Here is a 13772-nt window from a genome sequence, read left to right as displayed (position 1 = left end):
GTACATAATTCAATGATGCAACAGAATTCAACCATTACAATACTGCCCCCACTGTGCTACCATGCCAGTGCAGTCTCGATGGGCCGAATGGCCTCTTTCTGCACTGTAAATTCTACAAAAATTTGATAAAAACTGAGCAATTGTTTCTAATTCTTCCCCTACGTGAATGGAGGGGGGAGTTTCGCTACATTTTGTTTCCTACACATGTCTCCGCCCGATTTCTCAAGAACATGCAATAAAAATAATACATGGATAAAGGACAGGAAAAGTAGTGCAAAAGCACTAGAGCCATAAAATGCAATATTTAAGGAATAGTACCTTATAATACTAACAAAAGCAGTGGAAACAATATAATTAGCCATTTTAGATACTGAAACACTTGGTAGACTTCACACCATGGCATATTTGTGTAATAAGGTTTAATTCAATTGTACTGTACATGAGCTGAGCAATGAAAAGTCTTAATTTATATATATTATTGGAATGATTCATGAATTTTGGGGCTGTTAAGTCAGTCTTCAAATTGGCATTGCTTAGCTGCCAAGTACTGTGATGCAGCATTAACAAAGAACACACATGTACCTTTGGGAATGGACTGCAACTAGGACACGTTTGGGCTCCCGCAAGTCTAGCTGAACAGTAGAAGGATGCCACAGCTACAATGCTGATTGGCCAGAAAGATGGCCGAGTAGTAGATGTTGCAGCAATGATAGAAGGTGTGGTTTAGCAGTTAGAAAGGAAGCCAATGCAACAAAGCCGACTGCCTAGAAGAATGGTCTTGGCCCTAAAATGTCCTCAAGACATCTGGTGAGATTGTTATGGGGAAGCTAGGAGCGTGCTTTCAATAGCTTAAAAGTTGCAAAGTATTGGTCTAGAGGTGGTTAGTTGTGTTGACAAAGGTGCACATACTTGGGCTAAATGTTGAAAACTACCTGCAGAAGGTATAAAAATAGATGTGCATCACTGAGATTTTTGTACTTGCCAAAGGTTAACACCTGTCACAAGGTGTTTGTTGGGGTCACTTTTTCCATAGAATCCCTACAGAAGGAGGCCATTTGGCCCATCTAGTCTGCACCGACCGTTTGAAAGACCTCCTACCCTACTAGGGCCAATCCCTCACCCGATATCTGCAGCCCCACCCTAAGGGGCAATTTAGCATGGCCAATCCACCCAACCTGCACATCTTTGGACTGTGGGAGGAAATCGGAGCACCTGGAGGAAACCCACGCAGACACAGGGAGAACATGCAAACTCAGCACAGTCACCCAAGGCTGGAATTGAGCCAGAGTCCCCTGTGCTGTGAGGAAGCAGTTCTAATCACTGTGCCACCGTTCCACCCTAGTTTTTGGAAGAGAAGAATTACAATTAGAACATTTGGGCAGCACGGTAGCATTGTGGATAGCACAATTGCTTCACAGCTCTAGGGTCCCAGGTTCGATTCCGGCTTGTGTCACTGTCTGTGCGGAGTCTGCACATCCTCCCAGTGTGTGCGTGGGTTTCCTCCAGGTGCTCCGGTTTCCTCCCACAGTCCAAAGATGTGCAGGTTAGGTGGACTGGCCATGATAAATTGCCTTAAATGTCCAAAATTGCCCTTAGTGTTGGGTGGGGTTACTGGGTTATGGGGATAGGGTGGCGGTGTTGACCTTGGGTAGGGTGCTCTTTCCAAGAGCCTCCTTCTGCACTGTAAATTCTATGATCATTTGCCAGGAATTCAGTATTTGCATAGGAGACTTTTGACATCGCTTAAGGGACTGCCATAGGAACCCATTATGAGAGATCAGTGAATCCAGTATCTTTTTTTAAATATAAATTTAGTGTACCCAATTCATTTTTTTCCAATTAAGGGACAATTTAGCGTGGCCAATTCGCCGACCCTGCACATCTTTAGATTGTGGGGGCGAAACCCACGCAAACATGGGGAGAATGTGCAAACTCCACACGGAGAGAGACCCAGAGCCGGGATCGAACCTGGGACCTCAGCGCCATAAGGCAGCAATGCTAATCTCTGCACCACCGTGCTGTCCTGTGAATCCAGTATCAACAGGATTTCCAGGGCATACGAGGGACAGCGGCTGGTGGTACGCGAGGGAGGTCAGTGACGAGGTCAAGCGCCAAGGACACGAGAGGTCAAGCGCCGAGGACACGGGAGATCAAGCGGCGAGGGCACGAGAGGTCAAGCGCCGAGGGCACGAGAGGTCAAGCGTCGACGGCATGAGAGGTCAAGCACCGGGGGCACGAGAGGTCAAGTGCCGAGGGCACGAGAGGTCAAGTGCCGAGGGCACGAGAGGTCAAGTGCCGAGGGCACGCGAGGTCAAGCGCCGATGACGAGAGGTCAAGCGCCGACGACATGAGGTCAAGTGCCGAGGGCACGAGAGGTCAAGCGCCGACGACATGAGAGGTCAAGCGGCGATGACATGAGAGGTCAAGTGCCGACGACATGAGGTCAAGCGCCGAGAGCTTGAGAGGTCAAGCGCCGACGACATGAGAGGTCAAGTGCCGAGGGCACGAGAGGTCAAGCACCGGGGGCACGAGAGGTCAAGCGCCGAGAGCACGAGAGGTCAAGCGCTGAGGGTACGAGAGGTCAAGCGCCGAGGGCACGAGAGGTCAAATGCCCGAGCGTACGAGAGGTCAAGCGCGCAAGGGCCTGAGAGGTCAAGCGGCGAGGGGGTCAAGCACGCGAGGGCCCGAGAAGTCAAGTGCGCTTAGGCCACCCTAGTTTTTGGTAGAGAAGAATTACAATTAGAACACTTGCTAGGAATTCAGTATTTGCACAGGAGACTTTGTCGTCACTTATAGGGTTGTCATAGGAAACCAGTATGAGATATCACTGAATCCAGTATGGACAGAATTTCTAGGGCGAGCGATGGATGGCGGCTGGTGTCACATGCGGGAGGGCGAGCATGAGCGGTTGAGGCTCTGAGGAGGCCGGCGCGCGGGAACCTGAGAGGGCTGGCGCGCGGGAACCCGAGAGGGCCGGCGCGCGGGGACCCGAGAGGGCCGGCGCGCGGGGACCCGAGAGGGCCGGCGCGCGGGGACCCGAGGGTGCCGGTGCGCGAGGATACGAGAGGGCCCGCGCGCGAGGACACTAGAGAGAAGGTGCACGTGTGAGAAAGCACAAGATGGTGCAGGTGTGAGATAGCACAAGGTGCACGTGTGAGAGAGCACAAGGAGGCGCACATGTGAGAGAGCACAAGAAGGCGCACGTGTGAAAGCTCAAGAAGGTGCACTTGTGAGAGAGCACAAGAAGGCACACGTGTGAAAGCTCAAGAAGGTGCACTTGTGAGAGCACAAGAAGGCACACATGCAAGAGTGCACAAGGCGGCGCAGGTGTGAAAAAGTGTAGGTGCGAAGAGAGCATGCATGTGTGAGAAACATGGGAGCGAGAAGACATTCAGGAGCAGACAGTTGTGAAGTGTGTTGTTTCAGCAGTAAAGATAGGATCGGAAGTAGGAAAAAGATCCACTGGAGCTGAAGTTCTAAAGCTGCAACAGGATTTGTTATGCATATCAGAATTAATTTGGCCAAGCTAAAATCTTAAGTACTTTGTGAGTCAAGGGACCAGGTTCAAAGAACCAAGAGAAGACACGAGCCAGAAGTCACAGGATCCACAGGAAAGACAGACCAACATGTGTTGAAATTGTGCATCGTGTAATGCCTTGACTGATGAAATGTTGAGTTAGTTTGTATTCTAAATGAGTCATTATGCTTTTTGTCAATATAGTTATTCCCGACAAGAATATTATAGGTGTTTAGTATAGAATCCAAATCTCTACAGCTTCATGGGTATAGAGTTTACAAACCACATGTAGTCAGTTTTAACTCCTACCACAAGTTACCATGGATGGTAACCCTGCTTAAGGAAACTACTTCAATATACGCAATACAATTATTCAACTGACTTGGTATTAAATACTTCCAGGCAATTAGTGTACAAATCACTGGTTCAGATTGGCAGTTTCAAAATACTTTCATAGATCTTTTTTCAGACAGAATGACGACATTATTATGGTACACTCTGTATATTAAACATGATAAATCCTATTTATGTTAGATGATAAGTTGTACACTTGTTGCAAAACTAATATTTGACAACAGAACAAAGGTTAACATGACCAACCATGAGCTTATAGCAAAGGGTGCAAATGTATCAACCAAATATCATCGACAACTGTGCGTAACTTACACATGTGCACATCAGTGTGGTTCAGTGGCAGCACTCCCACTTCAGAGTTAGTGTGGCTTCGGTGTCGTCGGCTGTCCCTTGATTCGAGGACGTTATCTACTCAGGGCCGTGAGTTTCTGCCAAGAGTCTTCAAGTGATTGAAGCATGCCGATTCTCAACCCGCAGATCTTCAGGCACATGGGAACGGAGTGTAGGATTTGCTTCCTTGTGGGTTCAAATCCCATTCCAAAAGACTTAAACACATAATCTAGGTTGAACAGAATATTGGGTGCTGTCTTTCAGCTCAATCATTAAACGGAGGCCACGTAAAACGCACGATCGGCAGAAGAGTGGGGCTGCTCTCAGTGTCCTTCCCAACACTGAAAACAGATGCTGCACTGATTAATTTCATTGCCGTTTGTGAAGCTCGCTGCACATAACTTGGTCGTCACATTTTCTACATTACAATACATTGAAGTAATATGATGTGTCATCACTGCTGTAAAGAACTGTGGAATGTGCTATATAAATGAAAATCAATTAAAAATAAACTAGAAATTACCGGACAATACTGGCACTGCAATTTAAAAACAAATTAAGTAAATTCAAAATGTTAAATTTCCACCAAGTTAATGGATCATTTTATCACATGGAAGATGGATGTACAGGAAGATTTGTGATAGAACAGATTAATCCCAACTATGAATGCAAAGTATAAAATTGTTTACATCCTAAAAGGGGAGGGGATTAATATTTGGCATAGTTTTTGATTCTGGCACCTAAATATATTTCATCACTGCAGTTTTGCCACTACATATTGGAAACGATGCTGAGGCAATAAGAAGATGCGATGCAGGTTTAGTAGGATACTGCTTGGTATGGGGAAATCAAATTAAAAAGACTCCTAGAATACATGAGTTGTTTTCATTAGGAGTGTATGATTTGATTGTAGTCTTTAAAATTCTGAAGGGATTGGCCACAGTAATTAGAAACAAATCATTTACTGTGGTTGAGGGGTCAAGAACAAAGGGACATAGGCCCATGATTAAATGTAGAGTGATTTAACTCAGATTAGGAGAAACTTTATTAATAGAGAAGGATGCAAGAATGCTCAGTGCACTAACAAAGTTAGTGATTAAAACTGAGACCATGCCAGAATAAGTTAGACCGTTTATTGAAGGAAAAGGGACAATGTTTCATGGCGCCGAGGACCTGGGATCGATCCTGGCCCTGGGACACTCTCCGTGTGGAGTTTGCACATTCGCCCTGTGTGTGTGGGTCTCACCCCCACAACCCAAAAGATGTACAGTGTACGTGGATTGGCTATGCTAAATTGCCCCTCAATTGGAAAAAAATAAATAATTGGATGCTTTAAATTTAAAATAAAGGAAAAGGGACAAAAAGGCAACAGGACAAAGTGAGAACAATGGGTTTGACACTTGTGCTCACATGTGGGTTCAACATTAATGTCAATTGCTTTAATCGAATGGTCAGTTTCTCCAATTCTATAACATTATAAAAACCGCATTTGGAAACATCAGTGGTTTAGATGCCAAATTAGCTGCAATCCAGATTTATCAAGCTCAAAACATTAAGAAAAAATGACATATTTCCTGGCCTGGGTTGTACATAGATAATAACGGTGAGGTCAACAACGCTCACCATTATAATGGAGTAAATGGAGAGAAAATTACAGCATCTGCAAATGGACATAAAAATCAGAAGTGGTTGTTGGGATACTCTGCTCCAAGACAGATGCACTGCAGCAAACCTTGCCGGTAGGCTCTGTAGTCACTCTGAAGTCAATGCAATGGCATGAAATTAGGATACTGACTCAATAACTCCTCCAAAAAGATGCCAGATAAGGTAGGCTGGTACGTACAGGAGTCAAACAAATTAATGGTGTGATCAGTGATAATTGCTCCCTAACAATCTGCCTGACCACAAAATGAACTTTTAAATGTGTGACATTTAATCCCTTCATGTCCATTAGTGGTGAAGGTTTATAAAATATCTGTCCCCTGTTATATTACTCTTTGGTAATATATCATTACTCTTTGTTTCGTAATCCAGAATGGTCTGATGGTGTGATTCTTTAGGGCAGCACGGTAGCATTATGGATAGCACAATTGCTTCACAGCTTCAGGGTCCCAGATTCGATTCCCCGCTGGGTCACTGTCTGTGCGGAGTCTGCACGTCCTTCCCGTGTGTGTGTGGGTTTCCTCCGGGTGCTCCAGTTTCCTCCCACAGTCCAAAGATGTGCAGGTTAGATGGATTGGCCATGATAAATTGCCCTTCGTGTCCAAAATTGCCCTTAGTGTTGCGTGGGGTTACTGGGTTATGGGGATAGGGTGTAGGTGTTGAACATGGGTAGGGTGCTCTTTCCAAGAGCCGGTGCAGACTCGATGGGCCGAATGGCCTCCTTTTGCACTGAAAATTCTATGAAGAAACCACCAATCTCTAACTTAAAGCAAAACTGATTGATTAATGTTGAGTTTGCACACTCCACAGAACTAGAACTAGTAATCAAGTAATCTATATTAAAGTAATAACTAATTTAAACTACATGTGCTAAACTATGCTGTGATCTATCTCTATAACACTCTACTGTCTAGTCACTCCTGGTTGGAAGAGACCCAAGATCCTTTGAGTTCTCATATTTATAGTGGGAACTAGTGGTGCCCTCTAGTGGTTGCGTTACACCGAGATGTAATAATTAACCCTTTGCTTGTCTACATATATACATATCATTACATCGTCTTCTCTGATCTTTAATTTGCTTTGTAATTTCTCTCTTCCTGGTTTAGATTCTGTGTCCCAGTGAGGATCATTCAATTCCATTGGTTCCAGAGCTTCATCTGCTCAGAGTTAGCACATATTCCATGTTGTTGGCACACACTGGATCAGCTGTCAGATTAGAACATTTCTCGGCTTTAAAAGGCCACAAAAATATTGTGGGCAGCTGTCAGTGAGGTAATGAGATCATTTCAGGCTACCTCGATCGCTTCCACTACCATCAGTTGAGAATCCAACAAATAATTGGAATCTGGCATAAAGGTTTAACTAAGTAATTAGTTGTAATTTACTGGCATGTGAATGTGCCCAAACTAGGTAAACCCATATCCTGGTGAAGTTGGATTCATTGTGGTTTTTAAGAATGGTTAGTGAGGCCTCCAATCACAGAAGATCCCTTAGTCTGAGGTCAGAGTTATGCCACAGTGGTACCCAGGTCTTAAACTACAAAAGCGTCACAAATATGTCATAAATGTTACTAATGCCACCCCCAGTGGACAAGACTGGTTTTGAAGTCACGGTAACAACTCAGTTAGGTGTTTTGATGCAAGCTGCAGCCACCCCATGGGGCCTCATTGCTCACCGTAAAGCTCTTCCACTAACAGCGTGGCTCTGCATTTCGTGCAGGAACCCAGGCAGATTACGAGTTGATGTCGATATTGAGAATTTTCCGTTTTTCTGATTCCTTTGAAGCCAACAGCGGTGTCTAGCATAAAATACCTGTCACCTTGCAAAATGTAAGTTATTTTATTAATGTTCCAAATTAAGTGCTCTCAGCTTTCCTGTTTATAGTGGAGGCTACCCACATATTTCTGAACCCATTTTGCCATTTAAGCCACCTCCCAGAGGCAAAACATAACTCAATATGTTAAGATATAGAGTGTGGTGCTGTGGTGTGGAGAAGGTGCCAATTAAATAAAACAATTTACATTTGAAGAAGTAGATATTGTACAGAGGATTGTTCTCCTCCCTAACCCTTTATTTGCAAGAAATTCCTATACTTGCAATCATTTGTACTTTTCTCTAATGTGAAAGGACTGACAGAAAGTCCATAGTAATTGAACAGCCTGCTATACTGACAGAGATACTGTCACTTATGGATTCAACTCAATTATATGGATTCAAACAGAATTAGGGCAGCACGGTGGCATAGTGGTTAACACAGTTACTTCACAGCTCCAGGGTCCCAGGTTCGATTCCCGGCTTGGGTCACTGTCTGTGTGGAGTCTGCACGTTCTCCCCGTGCCTGCGTGGGTTTCCTCCGGGTGCTCCGGTTTCCTCCCACAGTCTATAGACGTGCAGGTTAGGTGGATTGGCCATGATAAATTGCCCTTAGTGTCCAAAAAAGGTGTGGTGGGGTTACAGGGATGGGGTGGAGGCATGGGCTTAAGTAGGGTGCTCTTTCCAAGAGCCGGTGCAGACTCGACGGGCCGAATAGCCTCCTTCTGCTCTGTAAATTCTATGACATCTTTGATAATTTGAATTGTCAGTGTTAATAGATAATTCAATTCGCAATGCTCTGCAAAGAACCAAAGATACTGGCACACATTGAAAACTGTGACCACAAACAAAACGAGAATTTAGCCAGGTTATGGAAGACCTGGTAAACCTGAAATACACCTTCACCTGCACCCAAGTCCCATGTTCAAATCTAGTCCAGATCATGAGGTTAATTGTCTCCCCCCCAACACACACCTGTTTTGGCTGTGGGCATTTATATGGAATGTGCTGAAGCAATCACAGTCCACTTTATAGTCAGCAAGAGTACTGGGCACACAACTGTCCCCTTGGATGGATGCTGTGGGGAAGTGGGAAGAAGGATGCCAGGCTGGCCAAGTCGGGGGGGGGTGCTTCTGCATTGGGATTGCAGCAGAGCTTTCCTTTGCAGTTAGTTGCAGGTACCCAATCCAAGAGTTTGATCCCGACTCTGGATGCCTGAAGTATGAAGAATTCAATTTCCCATTATCAACGACACAAGTGTGCAATAAATCCATGCTTAAAAATAAACTTGAAATATACCTAAGAAAGTATATTTCCAAAATATCTTATTTCTCTTTGGCATGCCACAATATGTTAGACAGCAATGAGCAAAGAGAGAATCAAACAGAATTGAGAATTTGAGGAAGGATAAAGGATGTTGCAATCTGTACTGGGCGTACATATCAATCCTGGATATTGGTATATTTCTTGTGGGCTGGGGTGTTGTTGTCTGTGACTTTTTCAAATTGAAGATCATGATCAGATCAACATTCAAGATACACATTAACAGAATAAGAACATATGCACATACCACTCTGATCAACAGGAGAAGAATTTGATATAGGATTGTGATACTAAGTCATTGTTGCATGTGATCATCTTTGTGTGTGTCAGATACTGAGCTTGACTGTTCGGCCATCAATTATTTTCCTAAAAGCAACTAAAGAAAAAAATAGAAAGAAATGTTAACCCAGCTGCTATGCAGAAAAACAACAACTGGCTGGGAGTCCAGGATGCGCAGGACCAAAAAAGCAAACTGGAATTCTGTTCTTCAGCCAAGTTTAGCCAGGGGATAGAAAGTTTATTGATAGCAACATTGAATCGACACTTCAGAGAAAAAAGGAATTTTGTGAAACTGGGATGTACTTAAAAATTAAATATTCCCCATGTACCAGCTGTGATACCAGCAATTCCCACTATTGCTAGTCAAGTGAGCAATTCTTAAGTAACAGTGACCTTGTTATTACTCTGTCCATGGCTTGACCGTTTCCAAGTTCTAAATTCAGTCTGGTGCCACCACATGATAAGAGATTGGGCAACTTAGTGGAAACCAGTTGGTGTAAATGATCAACAATGAATGCTTTGTATTAATACTGTTCCAAACATAAATTCTTTGACATGCTAAACAGTTCTGCAAAAGTCATGCTTATTGAGCAACCCTTCTGCAAGGAATTTAATAATAAAAAGAGTAACACTCTGAAGGAAGTAGCGACCGATATCAACTGAGTATATTTGCTTCAAGACAGTACTGCAACAAGTCTTTTTTAAAAATCCAATCCCAGGAGAATATTACGACACCCTGGGCTAGTGCCCGGTCAATTCCAGCCCCACAGGTTCCAAAGTCCCAACACAAGTGAATTAACCAATAATTTGTATAAAGGTTCTGAGAGCTTTGGCCCTTGACTGCTCCAATGACTTACAAGCACCAGATTTGTAAGTGAAACACAAGTGTGTATGATAGTGGAGTCGGACACTTTAGGAACTTTCAAGCGGTTATTGGATAGGCACATGGAGCACACCAGAATGACAGGGAGTGAGATAGCTTTATCTTGGTTTCGGATAATGCTCGGCACAACATCGAGGGCCGAAGGGCCTGTTCTGTGCTGTATTGTTCTATGTTCTATGTTTATTTATAACACTAGAGATAAGACATGCAATGATTATACTAGAATAACAGCTAGCTAATCTACCACTCCGCCCCTTTTACCACTCCACCCTCTACCTAAACCCACATAAGACATAACCACACACCCACCCACCCACACACACAGAAGGGGAAAAATAAAAGAGGATTAATGTGAGATGGAAGATGAGTGTCCTTGCTTCAGCTGTTGAAGTTTTTTCAGCTGTCTTCCTTCCACAGTGCAGAGTGATTGAGAACCACCAGTTGGATGGCTAACGAGGATCTTCTGGCTGGAACATTCAATCCAAATCCCCAAACTGTAGGATTCCCTCTGTGGAGTCACTTTTACTTTTATTAATCTTGGTCTTCACTCAGAAGATCCGCCTCAGGCCTGTGTAATTCTTCTTTGTTTTCAACTCCACCAGAATTCTCCCCAGCTTTACTGAGGCAAAACAGTTCCCCTCACGAGATTTTAAAGAGGTTTATTTAAACAACTGGCCTTGCCTGCAGCTGGTGCTGGATTGAACTTTCTTGCAGGTTAATCTGACTTTGAACCTTTCGACAGAGTCCATCAGGTAAGAAAGAGAGAGATCAGGGCTTTGATCCTCCAGCTTCTTGATCAAACTAAAATTAAAAACCAGGTTAAGCCTTCCTGTCCCTGTCAGAACATTCCAGATTGGCCAGCACTAATCAGCACAGACTACCAGCCAAGAGCCCATCAATGTAAATAGCTCATTAGATGACAGCCAAGTCCATCAAGATGAGGCATCATTGATACCAGCACATCCTGCTGGATTTCTTTCTTTTTAAAATTAAAGGTAAAGACCGTCTTAAAGATGTTGGTCCCAGTAATTGCCCAGGCCCAAAAATTATAAAAGCCAAAACAAAAGAAAATAAAGAGATTAACAGGAGGATCCTTACAGCATTATAGGTATAAAGATCTGATGACCAAAAGCTTGGTCAAACAGTTAAGTTCAAGGCCTAGCCAGCTGAAGATATGGCCACTGATGAAGGAGCATTAAAAACTGACGATGCTCAAGAGGCTGGAATTAGAGGAGCGCAGATATCTGGGAGGGTTGTGGGACTGGAGGATATTAGAGAGATAGGGATGGGATACATGAGCAGGCCTTGGTGTCAGTTAAGACATTAACAGTGAAGTTTTGAGGACCTCAAATTTATGAAGGTTGGAGAGATGCCTTGACAAATAAGCTTCAGATCAGTCTTTCTGATAGCCAGCATGGTTCTGGGAATTATCATTTAAAGGAAAATACATTGTTGTAAGGACATTTTTATGCCCTTGTTTCTTTTCGGATTTAAAAAAATAGGGCGCGATTCTCCACTCTCACGCCGGTTGGGAGAATCGCCTGGGCCGCCAAAATTTCCCGGGACGTTGGTCCGGCGCCCTCCCGCGATTCTCCCAAGCGGCAGGAACGGCCCGGTTGAGTTTCGTGGGCCGTAGGCCGCAAAATCGCCGGAGACACCGGAAATGGCGATTCTCCGGCACCCCCGCTATTCTGAGGCCCGGATGGGCCGAGCGGCCAGGCCGAAACGGCGGGTTCCCCCCCGGCGCCGTCCACACCTGGTCGCTGCAGTCGTGAGCGGTGCGTGAACGCTGGGGGGGGCGAGGGGGGATCCTGCACCGGGGGGTACCTCAGATGTGGGGTGGCCCGCGATCGGTGCCCACCGATCGTTGGGCCGTCCTCTCTGAAGGAGGACCTCCTTCCTTCCGCGGCCCCGCAAGATCCGTCCGCCATCTTATTGCGGGGCGGACTTAGAGAGGACGGCAACCACGCATGCGCGGGCTGGCGCTGGCCAACCCGCGCATGCGTGGATGACGTCCGTTACACGGCGCCGTCATCTCTGCCGCGCTGCTTTTACACGGGCGACAAGGCCTGGCGCGTGTAGATGACGCGGCCCCGATCCTGGCCCATTGTCAGGGCCTGAATCAGTCGGGACCGGGGCCGTTCCGCACCATCGTGAACCTCGACGGCGTTCACGACGGTGCGGCCACTTCGGCGCGGGAGTGGAGAATCGCGCCCATAGTTTTATTCAAGGCTTTTCAACAAAATATAAAGATAGAAAATATCAAAAGAACAATCAAAGAGAATCAGAAGAACATCACATCACCCAACAAAAAACCCCGACACTCCAGCCCCTCTAACACTAACCCCCAACCATATCCCACCGTCCCCTTTTAACCCCCTTACACTCCGCAACCCTTCCCTTCGCTGACTCCTCAATCCTCCTTGAAAAAATTGATGAACGGTTTCCACCTCCAGGTGACCCTTCTACAGACCCTGCAGAGCAAGCTTGATCTTCTCTAACCTCAGGAATTCTGCCAGGTCGCTCACTCACACCCCTCCCTGCCTTCAGCGGCTCCAAGTCCCTCCAACATAACAAAACCTGTCTCCTATCAGGGAGGCAATGGCCAATACATCGGCATTGAGTACATCTTGCAGCACCGGAGTCGACAACCCCGGGAAAGGCAGCACCTCTCTCCTCACAAAATCCCGAACCCACAGGTACCTAAACCCTTTAAGCAACTCAAACAGTTCCTCCAACACCCCAGACCTGCAAATCTACCCCCTTTTACTAAGTCCTTGATGTACTCAATCCCCGTCCGCCCACACCCGCGGAACCTCGCATCCAGTCTCGACGGCACAAACTTATGATTATCACAAATAGGCGCCCACAACGACATACCCTCTAACCCCTGCCTACACCGCTCCCACACCCTTAAAGCCAACACCACCACTGGACTAACGGAATACCTGGTCAGCGAGAATGGCAGAGGCGGCAACAACAAAGCCCTCAAGCTCGACCCAAACTGACCTCTCCTCTACGGCCCATTTCCTCACCATCACAACGTTTGCAGCCCAATAATAAAATTCGGCAACGCCGGCGCCCTCCCCTCGCCACCACTCCAGAAAAGTGCGCTGCAGCTGAGGGGCCTTTTCCGTCCACACAAATCCCAAGATCAACCCATTAGGTTTCCTGAAAAGCGACTTGGGTATAAAGATAGGGAGATTCTGAAACACAAACAGAAACCTAGGCAGCACTGTCGGTTTTACTGTCTCCACCCACCCAGCTAACGACGATGACAAAACATCCCACCTCTTAAAATCTACCTTCATCCCCTCCACCAATCGAGCCAAATTCAACCTATGCAGCTCGGCCCAGCTTCGTGCCATCTGGATACAAGGGTATCTAAAGCTCGTCCCCACCACCCACCGCAATCCCCCTAACCACCTTTCCTGCCCCCAGCATTGATCGGGAACGCCTACCTTTCCCATATTCAATTTATATCCCGAAAACAAGCCAAATTCTCCAGAATCGCCATAATCCCCTCCAATGCAGCCCAATGGGTCTGAAATATATAACAGATCATCCGCATATAGCGAAACCCAATGCTCGACCACCCCCACGCCTCAATCC

At 45.8% G+C, this 13772-nt stretch overlaps 1 protein-coding gene across 1 annotated transcript in view; it reads right to left on the bottom strand.

Moving 5' to 3' along the window:
- Window positions 1–13772, bottom strand: part of LOC140427243 (bromodomain-containing protein 3-like) — a 129091-nt gene that overhangs the window by 19921 nt on the left and 95398 nt on the right. The gene's annotated exons all lie outside the window — the stretch shown is intronic.

Source organism: Scyliorhinus torazame, chromosome 7 (genome assembly GCF_047496885.1).
Source record: "Scyliorhinus torazame isolate Kashiwa2021f chromosome 7, sScyTor2.1, whole genome shotgun sequence".
NCBI lineage: Eukaryota > Metazoa > Chordata > Chondrichthyes > Carcharhiniformes > Scyliorhinidae > Scyliorhinus > Scyliorhinus torazame.
The sequence above is the reverse complement of the archived record's forward strand: the minus strand, read 5'-3'. Positions and strand labels throughout refer to the sequence as shown.